The sequence below is a fragment of the Periplaneta americana genome, chromosome 12 (genome assembly GCF_040183065.1).
Source record: "Periplaneta americana isolate PAMFEO1 chromosome 12, P.americana_PAMFEO1_priV1, whole genome shotgun sequence".
Classification (NCBI taxonomy): domain Eukaryota; kingdom Metazoa; phylum Arthropoda; class Insecta; order Blattodea; family Blattidae; genus Periplaneta; species Periplaneta americana.
This window is the reverse complement of record NC_091128.1, coordinates 100,317,494-100,334,906: the sequence shown is the minus strand read 5'-3', so window position 1 is coordinate 100,334,906 and position 17,413 is coordinate 100,317,494.

Genomic DNA, 17,413 nt, shown 5'->3' with positions numbered 1-17,413 from the left:
TTTAGGAGTAAAGCGCCGAAGCTGTAGTTTTTTTTGTCACCGTAGAAATTGCCCTTGGTGCACCATGAGAGGTGAACTACGATAACGAAACAAAAATAAACTTTAAGGTACAAAAACAGGGACGTTAATTCTCCTGGGACAATAATTGAAAATAAAGAACTGTCACCGAAAATAAGGAACTTCTGGTGACCCTACATTAAATCGCTCCTTCTTTTGTGTGTGCATCCAACCATTCTATTTGCACACACCTACACATGTGGTATATTGATCCACCCACTTATTCACGCAATCACTAGTTTGCTGAACTATCAATACATCCATCATTCACCCATTCGCACACTCATTCATCCATCTATCCATCCATCCATCCATCACTTCTCCATCATCCACACACATAAACGTCTTCCACCCATCATCCATCCCCAACGCTGGCCTTCTATGCCCAAGGTTGCGGGTTCATTCCCGGGCCAGGTCGATGGCATTTAAGTGTGCTTAAATGTGTCAGGCTCTTGTCAGTAGATTTACTGGCATGTAAAAGAACTCCTGCAGGACAAAATTCCGGCACATCCGGCGACGCTGATATAACCTCTGCAGTTGCGAGCGTCGTTAAATAAAACATAACATTTTATCATCCATTCCTCTATACACCCACCCATCCATCCATCCATCCATCCATCATTTCTCCATCCACACACACGTTTTTTCATCCATCACTCCATCACTTCTCCATCCACACACACGTTCTTCCATCCATCATCCACTCACCTACTGTATACACTTACCAACCCATCCATCCATCCATCACTTCTCTACCACTTACATACACGTTCTTCCATATACCATCCACCCCCATACACTTACCCATCCATCCATCCATCTATCCATCCATCATTTTTCCACTCACACACATTCTTCCATCCATTATTCACCCACCCATACACTCGTTCCATCCATCCACCCATCCAACCATCTATCAATCCATCCATCACTGCCTTCATCAACACATATGTTCTTCCATTCATCATCCATCCTTACTCGTCTATGATCCATCAATAATTCCTCAATTATATCCATCCATCTACGCTTATCCATCCATCCATTCTTTATCCAGCTAAACTTACTCATCCATCCATTCTTCATCTACCCAACCACACACTTATCCATCCATCATTCCTACATCATCCACCTACATTCTGTCCCTTCCTACTTCCATTCATACAGTATATAATCCTATCTTACCTTTCTATCCATCCATCCATCCATCTAGTCATCAATTCATTCATTAAACCATCCCCCGTGCGTGTGTATATTTGTCCTTTCATCCATTCAGTAGGCTATGTATACACAGAACATACGTCATACATTCATTAGTCATTAGTTCATTACATGCATACACGCACAAACCACCAATCCAATCAATCTTTCATCTATCCACATACATACATACATACATACATACATACATACATACATACATACACACACATTCACCTTTTATCCTTCCACATGCATATGCGAGTGCATAAACATACATACTTAATATACACATACATGAACCCTAATCAACCCATAGACACTTTCGTCTATCACCCTAGTTATTACAAGGTAATAAAAGAAGACTCTGAGCGATGTTCTTAAATAAGAATATTATGAAATAAGCTACAGTGAAAGAAGAAAGATACGTTGGGATGGTGGTACTTGGACGACGTAGTCACAGATCAGTTACATGTGTACTGGTGTATATACAAATAGACTCTGGAAGGTGATGTACCAAGTGTTTAAAGTTTACCAATGCAATTGATAATGTTCCTCAGCAAGATAAAAGTTTCAATTTTATAATTATTACAAACTTGGCGATGTTCGGTTCCTGCTGTATTCGTAAAGTAAAAAATATACATTCAAGATGGAGCCAGATCTGGGGCATCGGAAATTTACTGGCTCTCGCCGGATTCCTACTGAGTTCTACTGGTCTAAATTCGTCCACCGGACCTCTCCTACCGGCGCTGCTTAATGTTGATTGTGAGAAGGGAGGAACCAAGAGATATCAAGTCTTGCAATGTTCTCCATGACGAATATGCACATCATCAGAATTAAAGGAGACTGTCAAAGTTATTCGTCATTTATTCTCCATTATCTTGATTGTCACTCACAGAGATGTTCGAAGATTCATATCTAGTCAATGGCGATGGATATTTAAGGACGACTTCTGTGAAAGGGAAGTAAATTCCAGACTCCCATGTTGTTGACATATTGCACATGTCTAAACGAGAGGGATAGAGGCAAAATTTACCGGCCATCTCTTCCTCAATCCACTATTTCATTGATTTGTAGATAGACGTTTTTACATATCAAATTCTCAATTGAGTCTACAGGAAGTCTGGTATGACAAGTAAGATCTGTGACAAATGAAGTAGGGAATCATCACCATTCATCATCGCCCATTAAAGACTTAGGCCCAATGGTGTAATGGTGTCAGTGACACCTTTTCGGTCCTCCTCTTCTTTGGAACGACCTAAGGATCTCTCCCCATGTGTATGGTAATGAAGCATTGTATTTGGAATCCTATGTGAAAGCATAAATTGTTCATGATTTTTCCAAATTAACTTTTTAATTACTAAAAGTGCAAAACCCGTTGTAGCTGAAGTTTATGCATGACATTTTTGTTTATTTTATGATTCCAGCGAGTGTATCACGCCGTTGCTCTGATATATCGCATTTCATTTACATAGGCCCTATTTATTTCTCACTGTTCATGCCTCACTTCCGTAATTTAATATAGATCTTGTTAATGTTTTACATAATCTTATTCCTCATATTACGGAACATTTCAATATTATATTAACCATTGTTTTACTGTATTGACAAATTTTGTGATGAATATCTAATTCATTAAAAATTATAATTTCTATCCAAGATACGTACAAACATTTATCTATTCCAATGAACTTATTTTTATACAAATTTTATTTAAAATAGGATATAATCGTCCCGAAGTCCATTTGGCCATTTTTATGATTTATACACCTAGGGTGCTATTCATAGACATTTCGCAGCACGCGCTACGAGCGTACTAAGCTAGCCCGGGCTATCCACTGGTTACTTGTACAGAATTCCAATCATATCCTATCGCTAACACTGGTTTATGAATACGAAAAACGCTGATCATCCACCGAAAGCCCGCGCTAAAAATGTCTATGAATACGGCCCATATAGTCTTACTAATAAACCGTGTATAGTTTTTATACGAGACTTATGCAGAGTTGAGACAGAAAACTTTACTAATAAACCATGTATAAGCAATGGATGTATAAACAGGCTGTAACTATACAATGGGAATTGCTTTGTAGTAGATATAGACACGAAACCCCTTGTTTAAGCGTTGTATATAGAGAAAAATGGCCGATCCTCTAACAGCTGTTCGTATCGGCTGTCATTTTATGATGATGGTTGCCTTGTAACCACAGAAGAACAAACCAAAGAGCACAGAATAATTAGAATAATATTGCTGTAGCTTGTACTCTTTGACCAAAACATAGTGTGGTAATTGATTAGGGCCAGTTGTACTATCGATACTTAACACGCCACACTAGAGCGCTCTACCGGATGCATTAGAGAACCTCAGATATTCTATTACCTTTCGTAAAGAAGTAATGACAAAACTATGACGTAGCTGTGCAACAGTTATACTGTTATACAGGACGTATATAGTGATTATTAGTAAGGGAGTTACACACGACTTATAAACCAGCTATTCGCTATATAAGACAGTTAAACGTCTGTATGTAGAGTTTTTATTAGTAAGGCCGATACATGATTGTTTGAGACCCCTATCATTATATTTTTAACTTGTTTTATTAAAAAACAACGCCAATCCTAGTCTAAATGTTTGTACGATGAAAGAGTAATGGAACGGAGAAAAATTCCCTCCGGCGCGCCGCGGCGCCGGGATTTGAACCCGAGTTTTCAGCTCTACGTGCTGATGCTTTATCCACTAAGCCACACCGGATACCACCCCGGCGTCGGACAGAATCGTCTCAGATTAAGCTCCAACTCTTGGGTTCCCTCTAGTGGCCGCCCTCTGCACTACGTCATAGATGTCTATGAACGTAGGACCGAAGTGCACACATGTGCTGAGGTGCACTCGTTATGAGTGACTAGTTGGCCGGGATCCGACGGAATAAGCGCCGTCTTAAATCACGAAGTGATTTACGCATATCATATATATTATTTTAATGTACCGAAGTACATATGATATTTCCATGCAGATATTCTGCGTCGTCATACGATGAAAGAGTAATGGAGTAGTGGTATCCGGTGTGGCTTAGTGGTTAAAGCATCAGCACGTAGAGCTGAAAACCTGGGTTCAAATCCCGGCGCCGGAGGGAATTTTTCTCCGTTCCATTACTCTTTCATCGTATGATGACGCAGAATATCTGCATGGAAATATGATATGTACTTCGGTACATTAAAATAATCTAAATGTTTGTGTTATTGTGCGTGTCACTTAAAAACTCGGTCTCGCTCAGTCGATAGACTGGTAGATAAAAAAATACAAGCCCAGTCCTTTCATAAAAATGGACTTAACGCGTTTTGGGATCACACTCTTCGTATAATAAATACTGAAGATCACTTTCAGTACATGCTACAAGATCTAGATGATCTGTAAAAAATAAAGCATTAATCTGTAAAGTTTCTATTGATTGAGATGAATGTGTGTGCAACTGTTTCTGTTTCTGAATAATCCTGTACATATTAATAATAAACAAAACTGATAAAAAACCATACCTTGTCTTATTTCAGTATAAAATTTTAGCCACTGTAAGAGTCTTATTACATCTAACCACTATCAAGTTTGTTTTATAATTTTACTTTTAATTTTAAACTTATAAATAAAGTATAAAATATGTGATTGGCCACATTAAATTACTAGAGGGCAATGTATAAGAGACTGAATTATAATAGTAAGAGTAACAGCATTAATAATAATAATAATAATAATAATAATAATAATAATAATAATAACTGCTGAAGTGTCTCCCATATGGTGTACTGAGTCTAAACTGATATAAAAATTACAAAGTTCGAGGTTCACGCCGTAAGACATATGCAATCAAAGAAGTATGAAAGAATTACCGTGATGATATAACAGCTCAGCCAATTGATGACTCTTCACCACAGAAGATGCTCGTTAGATCTCGCGGAGACAAGTCAGTTGTGGGCAGATTGCACAGTAGTATTTTCTCTGACACTTTCATTTCACCATTGTTCGCTTATCGCAAAACGATCTCTGACTGGCATTAATGGCATGAGAAGGGATGTACTGGTACGCCTTTATGTCTTCTGAATTTAAAGAACCAAGTAGACTAAATATTTCAGTGTAACCCTTTACCATAATCCTCGAGGACGACGATATGTATAATTCAAGGAGTCGTAACAAGACAAACACGTCAAATTTACAATCATGAACTAAATGTGTTTATGTGACGATTGATAGAAATGAAAATGGAGATGGTGGTTTTTGTTACGGTGATTGCTGTAATAGTTGTGGTGGTTATGTTAATGGTAGTGATGATGGTGACTTTGCTTCCGATGATGATGTTGACGATGAGAGACAGCAGAAACAACTAAAATTTACGCGATAGTACGTCCGTGCAAGGGAATGTGGATCTGTGGAGAAGAATTGATATGAATAATTGATGAAATGGCTATCTTACTCGTGTTAATTGTGTAAGCATGCGTGGCTTACAGCTGTTTCGGTGCTTCTTCACACCATCCTCAGAGCCTACTAGATCTCGGCGTCATCTTGAACTTCGCTGCAGATCGCCATTTCATCAATTATTTATATTCAAGTGTTAAAAGTAGTGCACGAAAGATTCAACATGAATTTATATGAGCTCCAAGTCTGTTGACCACTTGTCCCACTCCGTTTCTCACCGTTTCGTTGAAGGGTCTTAAGAGAATTCTGAAGGGGAAAAGCCGAAATTGGACGTAACCTAATAGCTACCACATGAGGATTTTTTTCCCACAACATTTAGGTCCGTCATTGCTCCGGACGCACCGCAGCCTTATGCTTATTGTGCTACCTATGTTTTATAATTTAATACCGCTTCATCAGCCCTGTTACCCTGATTGAGGTATATAATTCGGTTCAAAATCTTTTGGTTCTAGATAATCTTTCCCAAAGATAAGGTACCTTCTGCGAGCCAATGCGTCGGAGGAGCAAATAATGTGCTGGGCTGTTTCAGTCTCCTTTCCGCAGAATCTACAGTCTAGGTTACCTTGAAGTATGCCTATTAAATTAAGATGTTTTTTCACAGGTGCATGACCCGTGAGAAAACATGAGGATTACTTTGCTCCTGGTAGTAATAGTGGTTCTCAGAATGATAGACAATTAGTTTACTAATCCATTATTTAATGACGCTGTACCAAAATGTGGTTACCTAGCGTCGTTGGAAATGATTATGGAGAGATGTGTCCGAACTTTGGTCATGGGATTACGGATTATCTGACATTCACGGTACAGTTGGAGAGAATATTCTGAAAAAATCTGTCTAATCAGTCCAAGCGGGATATTAATCCTAGCCTCAATTCAGCCTCGGAACATGAGTCCAAATTGCTACCCCTAAGCAAAGCCGGTGGCGTTATTTTTCGTGACGGATATGATAATGAAAGGGAAATTGTGAAGTGTTGGTGGAATGAAGGGGAAAACGGGAGAATTTCAAGAAAATCCTTCATAACCGTGACTTTGGCTAGCATAAATATAACTCCGCCATAGCCGAGATCTGAAATCGAGTTCGCGTTGTCGTAAGCCAGAATTTTGCCAAATATGGTACAAAGACGGCTTGAGAGTGGTAATATTAAATGTTTATAGGGCTTTTAAAATAGTAAAATGAATTTATATTACTGCTGCAAAGAAAAATCTCTGCAATGCTTGATTTTAATTATTTTCTAAAAAATTGTTATTAGTCTTTCACTGATCTCAACCGACCTCCTAAAGAGTGATGATCATGTATGAATGTAGTGGATTGTTTTACGACGCTGTATCAATATCTCAGGTTATTTAGCGTCTGAATGAAGTGAGGGTGATAATGCCGGTGAAATGGGTTCGGGGTCCAGCACCGATAGTTACTCAGCATTTGCTCATATTGGGTTGAGGAAAAACCCCGGAATAAACCTCAACCAGGTAACTTGCCCCGACCGGGATTCGAACTCGGGCCACCTGGTTTCGCGGCCAGACGCGCTAGCTGTTATTTCACAGGTGTGGACTGTGACTGTGATGATGATGATGATTATGATGATTAATGGCGGTGATGGTGATGGTGAGGCTGGTGATGATGGTGAGATGGTGACTGCCGATTAAGACGACGATGGCGAAGACGGTCAAAGTGTGATAATTGAAGGAATGGTGATAATGTGACACACTCATGATTGGATTCTACAGCATAGTTGAAAAAAATTAAGGGTGGAGAGAGGTCGTTCTTCTGGGTGAGGATGCTAGAAGTGTGATTTTTTAGTCTATGCTTCAGGAAGTACTCAAAGATGTGTAGTTCGTGTCGAAAACATGTTTTTTATTCCGAAAATACAACTGATTTCTTTGTAATTTCTTCATTTATTTCTTGTTTGAAAACAAATCTACAAAACTTACTTCAGTCTCCGTTTAGGGGTTAATCAATGCATAGCCTATATATTATATATACTATATTGTTGTTTAGTCAACAGCCCGAAGACAGGTCTGAACATCACAAGTGATATCAACAAGGCGCCACTTATGAGGCAACTAGGCCAGGAGATAATGGGGTAAGGTGACACGTTCCTTTCCCCTCAATTACATACATCGCCGATTAGTTACATATTACACTAATCAGAATTCAGATGCATACAAACAATTATTTTTCCTCTGACACATATCGTCAAGTGAGATGTACTATCTGCTAATAGTTATACATGTCAACCAGAATCTCAATCAGAGAAACATATTATATATAATATAAGTGTATATATATATATATATATATTTTTTTTTTTTTTTTCAAACAAGACGTATTATTGTAGCCTACTATATTTTAAAGCTTAAAGTGTTTAGAGCAGACAATAATAAGCGTACAATAGTTTTTTAAATTTGGTTACGTAACAACGCCGTATCAACAACGGGTTATTTAGCGTCGATGAAATTGGTGACAGCGAGATTGTATTTGGCGAGATGAGGCCGAGGATTCACCACAGATTATCTGACATTTCTCTTAGGGTTGGAGAAAACCTCGGATAAAACCAACCAAGTAATCAGCCCAAGCGGGAATCGAACCTGCTCCCAAGTGCAACTCCCGATCACCAGGCAAACGTGCTACTAGTATCTGATCTTGGGGGGACCAAAGCTGTAGTTAAAATTGGTACTGAACTGTAGGACTTTAGGGAAAGAATATTGACCTATCTTCCATCTAGCGGGAAGATCTGTTTGTTTTTTTTTTAACGAAAATCAGTAAAACAGTCCAGTCGTTTTCAACTGCAGAGACGTTACTAAAAGTCAGACTTGACGGATTCTTGCACAAAAGTGTGCAGCATATATTTATCTATGCAGTGCATACTAAATGTCGCTTTTGAAGAAGAAAGATAAAAGGACTTGACCTGTTTTTGCACTGAGGTCTTCAACTGTAACTAGGAATAATCTTTGCAACGAAAATGTGACAACACCCCTTGACAAGTAGTGACGCGTGTAAAAAAGGTATATTCAGCACAAAGCCTTCCGCCTGGGTATTAATTTGACGCTCAAACTATACAGTTAGTAGCATCGCTGGTGATTCACGTTTTAGCATTAGCAGTATTGTTTGTAATAGCATTTCTTGGCGCGTAAAAAATGGTGTAGGAATGGGTCCATAATGCTCACAGATACCAGTCACAGGTAGCAGTAGTGATGTTGCGATGATTATTGTAACGACAGTAATAATGATGTGATGATTAATGGTTATGGTGATGGCGACAATAATGGCAAGATTATGTGATGATAACGATACAATAATGATGGAGTTGATGATTAAGATGATGAATTTCATATTTCCTCATCCCTGGGTGCGATGGGAAGCAATTCTCAGTGCTTAGTTTGGCACGTCATTTATCCCGTGACCTCATTTTTCACTCTTCACTGAGATATTTTTCATTGCATTCTCGGTTTCACGCTTCTTGGCCGCACTTGAAAACACGTGCGCATCACTGACCGCAAGCCCTGCTATCCGATTTGCTTGACCGTCTACTGTTTCCCACTGGGTCCGTCCATATGTTGTCGATAGTCATTTGCCCGTGGGCTATAAGACCCGATAATTATTTGTGTGGGAAATTATCTGAACTTCTCTTCTCCAGGCAGGCGAGCAGCGAATTTTACTATTATTGAAAATATCAGATTTAATAATTAGTAGTGTCACATATTTTATTACGGATTGATATTTAAGAATAAAACTTTAATTATAATTTATTGTAACTGTGACGAACAAAATTTATCTTCTATCAGTCGATCAATTCTACAAACAAGTATAAATAGGCTAAATAAATGAATGAATGAATAAATAAGTAAATACATAAAATTGAGCATGGTAATGTGGTGGTTAACATGTCGGTCTAGTGGGAGTTCCGGGGTTCGATCCCAAGGACCAGCTATTGTGACTTCTGGTTTCTCCTACAGTGAGGTTAGTTGCGGACGCTAGAGTTTTCGTTCGGAGCCGGCCCAGCTATCAATGTGTTGGTTATCGCGAGGAACACGCGCGCGTCTCCGGCACTTTTAGGCCTAAAATCCTACTGTTACAATGTTTAAAAGTTACAGTACTTACCAAGTTCACATTCGTTGTTCAAAATGTCCTCCATTTACAGCAACACACATTTAACATCTTTTTATGAAATTTGCAGTCACTCTCGCAAGTTCTTCAGCACTTCGTTTATGGAGTGTGGGTTTCTTGCAGGGGATCGTGCAGGACAGGGAATGTCTCCATTTCTCAATATGACTTGATACCCAAACAAATTTCGCATTTCTGTCATAGAGATGGCTGCAGTATTTGTGCTGTTGCACCGTTTTGATGAAACCAAGTTGATACGAAAATTTCTTTTTCTCAATTGACTACGACCATTGACCATGACAATTTTTAGAATGCCTTTTTTATAATGTAATAAATCGCGCAATTATGACTGTAATGTACAATAATGTGCCAATGCCACTGTCTTTGAAAGTACACAGATTGTCTAAGTGAAATATGTTAATTTCCTGCGTTTTTACAAATGTAAAAGTGTCACGAATTTAAATACATAATTTCTTATTATTTACAATTCAGTGCCTTTTATCACGTTGTGAATGGTAATACTGTTTATAATATAATGACTTATTTTCTTAAACAATTATTCAAAAGACGTTGCCACGCCAGTTCCGCAACCTCGGGGAATTTTCTCAATTGTAAATTGAGTTATCAACAATGTAACGGAAACCATGTTCTGTTTATCTTTCGCTTTCCCGCGACGCAAACATCACATTAAAAGTTACAAGTTAAGTAACATACTGCTGAACTGTGAGTTGTACCATTTGAATAGACAATAGACTTTATTGACAAAAAAAAAACAAACAAGCAACAGAGCGAACGAAATAATATAACACATGTAGTTCAATTTGCTTTTGTTTTTCTCCTTTTAATTTAAAATAGAATGATTAGTTACTAATTTATTAATTCTGTTTAAGAACAAGCAACACATTTCTTCTTCACTCATCTTTTTTTAAAGTTACGATGAGATACATTCATAGTAATTTTAATGAAGAGTGCATAAATCTTATGTTGATGACTCACGATTTGTTGATGGGGGCAACCAAGCATGGCTCACCTGGCCGCAAAGTCTCAAAATCCTCCACTGAAATAAATAAATAAATAAATAAATAAATAAATAAATAAATAGACAAATAGATAGATAGATAGATAGATAGATAGATAGATAGATAGATAGATAGATAGATAGATAGATAGATAGATAGATAGATAGATAGATAGATAGATAGATAGATAGATAGATAGATAGATAGATAGATAGATAGATAGATAGATAGATAGATAGATAGATAGATAGATAGATAGATAGATAGATAGATAGATAGATAGATAGATAGATAGATAGATAGATAGATAGATAGATAGATAGATAGATCATTCAATACACTCCAAATATGGTCAACTTTCTTTCTCTGGATTGTGCACAAAATAAATCCTTTACAATCCAAAAGGTAAGATATTTATTTTTGTTGTCGTAAGTGCATCACAAGTAATTCTTTGGAGTAAAGACTACAATCACGTAACACTAACTCCTATAGCTACTTTTTTTTTAGTACCGTTTGTCTTACGCGACTGGAGTCTTAATATTTGGTCACCTTAACCGTCTTTAGAGTTTTCTAATAGGATAACTTTACTTTCCTTCCTGGTTAAGTAAATAATTAAATGTGTTATTAATTCTAGACAAAATGTACAAGGGAGTGTCAATTAGTTACAAACTGAAGCAGCGATCTATGTTTTTGAATAAGATGCCTCAAACCTTCACCGCTAGATAGCAGTATTATCGAGGTTCGCACAAGTAAAACAAAGAACAGCAGTAGCAAGATGGATGCACCTCTGCATGACTGTACCACTGGCGACTTGATCTGGCCTTTAATGCACGCTTTGTCTCGGAATGGTAATAATGAAACCAGGACTCATCACATTTGATACTCGGACTAACATATCGTTTCCCTCATCCTATCTGCTCGGATCAAGTCGCCAACTTGTTGCACATTTGCATCCTTGGCAATCTTCGCTGGTCGACCGACTCGGTGTTTGATACTTGTCCGGCATTCAGAAAACTTATGCACCAAATTGTATTCAGCTCGACGTGATAAGCAATGCTCACCATACACGGGCAGCATTTCTTTATTAATATCCTTCCCTACCAGATATTCTGCTCAGAAAAATCGCATAACGGAGCGGTGCTCGACAACGCTACATTCGTGCAGAGGTGTCACCATTTTACAACTAGCGCTTCTTTGTTTCGCTTGTGCGCACAATGATCGCCTTGAGATTTGGCTAATACAGCGATCTAGCGATGATAGCGTCATGCGTCTCATTTACAACTATAGATCGCTACTTCGATTTCTAACTTACTGACTCGCCTATGCATATGAAATACTGTATGTACAATCCGTATATAGCTATTGTTTCTAATATTGTAGTGTCTTACTTACGAAAGTATGTATGTATTTAAAAGTATGGATATGGGTATGCTTTATTGTCACTCAATATATTCGGTTCTGCTGGCCCTTCACATTCCTAACTACACGTTACAATATACTACACCTTGGTTCAAGCTCACGAAGGAAGTTGAAACTTACGCTGAAGTCGCAACGAACAGTAGAGAACATTATATTATACAGAGTATTTCATAAATGATGGTAAAAAAATTAGGGATGAGAAGTAAAAACGAATAGAAGCAAAAATGTTCCAGTAAACATGGATCCGCAAATTAACCGTTTATGAGATAATGTCATTTTGTGCTGGTTAGGATCCACTGAATACTAAGTACTAATGCCAACAAAAAGCAGTCAGAATTTTATTTAATTTATCAATCAAGATATAGCAGAAACCATAATTTTGACTTCAGCATCACAGAAATGTGATTGAACATACACAAAAGGCAATTTTTTGTTTGAACAACAGTAAAATTTGTGGATAAACAAGGGACAGTACAGTTTGAACATGTTAACTTAAGAATTTTACAGCAAGTGTTAAAAATGCTGACCATGCACATGAGTGCATCTGCCTACTCTTCTCCGCAAAGACCCAAGAATGCGATCGAGCAATCCGGAAATTCTTCATTTGCTGGAAGGCATTAACAATCCGATGCTGTAATTCTTCAGGTGTGGTGACAGCTGTTGTGTAAACTAGACCTTTTTCATAACCCCATACACAAAAATCCAAAAGATTTAAATTCGGTGATCTAGGTACAGGTCCTACTTTACCTATCCACCGTTCAGCATATCGGCTGTTTAGATATCGTCTCACACTTAGAAGAAAATGGGATGGTGAGAGTGCGACATACATGCTAAGCGTGAATGTATGAATGTGCCGCTTCACCGTATCCAGGCGCTGAGTTCACTGGCGGCCCCAACCAGCAAAAAACATTATCTCGTAAACGGTTAATTTGCGGACCCATATTTACTGAAACTTTTTTTCGCTTCTTTTCGTTTGCAGTTCTCATCCCTAATTTTTTTACCATTACTTCTGAAACATCCTCTATAATTAATTTCTCAGAACAAAACATGTACCTGTCGATACCATCGTCATTGTCAGTTTATTACTTAATACATAAACTCAAGAAGCAGATCCCTGCTGCCTGAAGTGGATCTTCATTTTGTATTTAAAATAAAGATCATAAATATTTAGTCTATGTGCATAAACTGATTCCTAGGTATTGAATAGGAACAAAATTCACTCAATAGCTCGGAGAAATCGCTGTACATAAAGGGCTAAAACCACATTTTCGGTACCAATGATTGTGTAAACTTGTATTATTTTCTCTACATAGTGTAGGCAAATGCCCGTCAGGTTCCAAAGCTCACTTTACTTCTTCACTGATCATCCCTGACGTCTTCGTCCTTTCAGTTGGTACTGTATTGTTTTTTTTTTCTGAAAATATAAGGTCGTCCATTCCGCGTACAGTATGTCTACATACCGTCGTCACTCCTGCTCGTAATCATTTTACTATGCAAAGAGTATTTTGTAGTTATTTCCTAAATCTTCATTCCGTATTCTATCCAGTCTCGTACACCCTTTCATATTACGTAGAAAACGTATATTTCTTCAGAAATCTCGATATCGTCTTTTTCCAGCAAACAGCCCTTTCTCTTTACTCTTACAATTAACAATATGACTAAGGTTTGTTCGTTTTGTAGTCCTTCAACATACGAGTATACTGCATTTGATTATGCGACAATAAAAGGTCTGGCGTACATAATCCTCCCATTACAATGAACGGAAATGCCTACAATAAAGGCCAATGGAGCAATACACAGGATCGGCATATGTTAAAACAGTACAATATTGCAAGCGTAATACTATGCTGGTATATGGCCATGATTCGCTACGTGCGTGGGTACGAAAGCGCATTTAATTTCATGATACAACAATCTGCGGTTTCGACGTGAGGAAATACACATTTCTTAGAAAACGATACGTGTTTTCAAATTTAGCCGTGATTGTACGTTAGAAATCATGTCTCATTTGAAGATGATAGTTTCATCACAATCATCTTAATTTCGTCGTCATATTCTTCATCTAAATCTTAATCATCACATCACCATCTTCATCATGATCAATTCCAACTTCATTTTCATGATGAGTATTTTCATCACATTTTTATCTTCATATCCATCTTATTCATTATGTACACCCTCCTCCTCTTCCTCCTCCTCCTCCTCCTCCTCTTATTCATCATCATCGTCATCATCATTATCATCTTGATCTTAATTTCATAATCATATTTTTCATCATTTTAATCTTAATAATCACATCATTATCTTCATTACCATCTTTATCATGATCAATTCCAATTTCACCTTCGTCGTCATCATCATTATCATCATTTCATCTTCATCACTACCATTTTCATCTTGATCTCCATCTTCTTCATCATCTACACCCTCCACCTCCTCCTCCTCCTTCTTCTTCTCCTCCTCCTCCTCCTTCTTCTTCTCCTCCTCCTCCTTCTTCTTCTCCTCCTCCTCCTCCTCCTCCTCCTCATCATCATCATCCTCAACTTCATGGTTTGAACCTAATGGTTCGTCCCGGTCTCATGCAGAAAATTGGTCCCTCTATCGTGTCCTTGGTTTTCATACATATTTAGTGAGTTATTCAACGACGTTATAACAACTATTAAGTTATTTAGCATTGATTGAAATGTTGATAGTAAGATGGTATCTAGCGAAATGAGGTCGCGGAGTCGCCTTGAGATTACCTGATATTCACTTTACCGTTGAAAAAAATCAGGCGGGAATCGAACCAACGCTCCGTATCAGCAACTTCTTCATACATCCTTTAGGATTATACGTCAGTAACTGTTCTGATATTTGATTATTTTCTACACTTTCTAAATGTTGAAAACAATTTTGTCTAAATTATTTAATTTTACCTATTAAGTGAGCTCTTTCCTGTTACTTTGATTATTATAACTTTAGTTTAGCAGACAGTATGCTGACAAAAATTTCTCAGAACTCTTGTTTCTGCTGATTCTTTTCTTTCGAGTTGTGATCACTGTTCGAATTGAAGGGTGAGGGAGCCGGAAAATTTCCCCCTTTCTGGATTTTTTTCCCCAAGTTCTGCATTCCTGTATCAAATTCCAACCGGGAGAAGAAAATTACCCCTCAAATATTTTAAGCCTGTCGCTATTATTTTTTTAATTATACAAATTTGTACAATGCTACAATGTGTCATCAGAGTATCACAAAAACATAACATAACATGTCACAACTTAATGAAAAGACACGTTAAACAACAACAACTACAACAACAACAACAACAACAACAACAACAATAATAATAATAATAATAATAATAATAATAATAATAATAATAATAATAATAATAACTTATAAATATCCTAATGTGTGAAAGAGAAGTTTCTTCCCCTTTACATTTCCAATAGTTCGAATACTGAATGCGATGTAGTCAATTATTTCCAATTTTTTACACGCATACAGAAACACGGGGACGACATAACATTGCTAGATTTCAGTTTTATTTCTTTCCTGATGCATTCAAAATATTGTCTAATGCAGGGGAGTACATCTAAGCCACTGCCAGGAGAGAATGCCAGATATGTCGAAGAGACAACTTGGTGACATTAAAGAAGATGGTTACGCCTGTGTATCTAAATTTTTAAAATTAATTTTCCATGTCTCTATCATTGTCGTATGTTACATTATATCTAAAGTACTGATTGAAATCATTCACTTGCAGAAAAATATTGTTTGCTATATTTATTTTTGCTACTAATGGAGTAACCACTGACAATGATTTACTACAGTTGTATTTACAGACATTTCTAGGCCTTATACATCTGATATCGCATATAATTTATACACTGCAAGTTGTACTCTTATCTTCTGTGTAAACCATTATCATCTGTTCGTCTATAAATAAAATACTGTAATATCGATAATGGTGTTATTTATTTTGAAATCATATAGGCTATCACCATAGACTTAGAATACGAATATCTATATTTTTCGATAGGTTATGCGCTATCCTACCCCAGACACATTGAAACCTATTGACTATTGATCCTGAATTCATATTTATATTTTGTTCCCTGCTTTGTCCGTTAGAAGACTATGCTGTCTTACGAAGATCATCTTCGTGTGTCAAAGGAGACTTTGGCCAACGTAGCAGTTAGTGTCCTCCGATGGCACAAAATATCCTACAAAATTGGAATTGGCGATATTATTTTTTAAGATTTAATTCGACATTTTCTAAGAGTTATATCATTATTTAATTTCTTAGCCACCGGCGCAGTTCAGTCGGGTAAGGCGCTTGCCTGCCGATCCGGAGTTGCGCTCGGGCGCGGGTTCGATTTCCGCTTGGGCTGATTGCCTGGTTGGGTTTTTTCCAAGGCTTTCCCCAAAGAGTAAGGCGAATGTCAGGTAACCTAAGACGAATCCTCGGTCTAATTTTGCCAAATACCATCTCGCTATCACCAAGTCAATCGACGCTAAATAACCCAGTATTTTATACAGCGTTGTTAAATATAAATTGATGAATTTGCTAATACCACTTCTGTTAAACTTCCAATAAAGAGAATAAGAATACAAATCCTAATCATCATAAACAAGGAGAACAGACTTTACTTCCCGTAGTGGCAAAATATGATGAATGCATTCGAAAATTTAAGAATAAGTATCTTCTTTAAGAAAAATACAAATAAGGTGCAATAAAGGCATAAAAACATCACTTAACTTCAATACGTAATTTCATTTGTGTGTTGTCCAACATATGATGATTCAAAAGCTGTTCCCGAGACAAACGGAGTAAATTTTTCTGCTCTCGCGTTTCTTTTGTCAAATTCTTGTTCGTCTTCCATTGTAAAAATCTACTCTAGCATTTACTCCTGCTGAAAATCTGTACACGAACACAACAATAGACAACAGTAATGTGTTTTGCTTTCATCGCAATGAATGCAATAAACACTAGTAATAATTACATCTAAAACTCGATGTTTTTCTTAGAAGCCGGAACAAACTGCGACCTAAGCCTTGACAGAAAAAGAAAAGAACAAACGAAGATTCCGAGTTTGTAGAATACGATTCTTGAAACAACAACTTTCCCCGCGGGCTGCATACTATTCGGGGGTCTAGACCCGACGTGGACTGAGATGA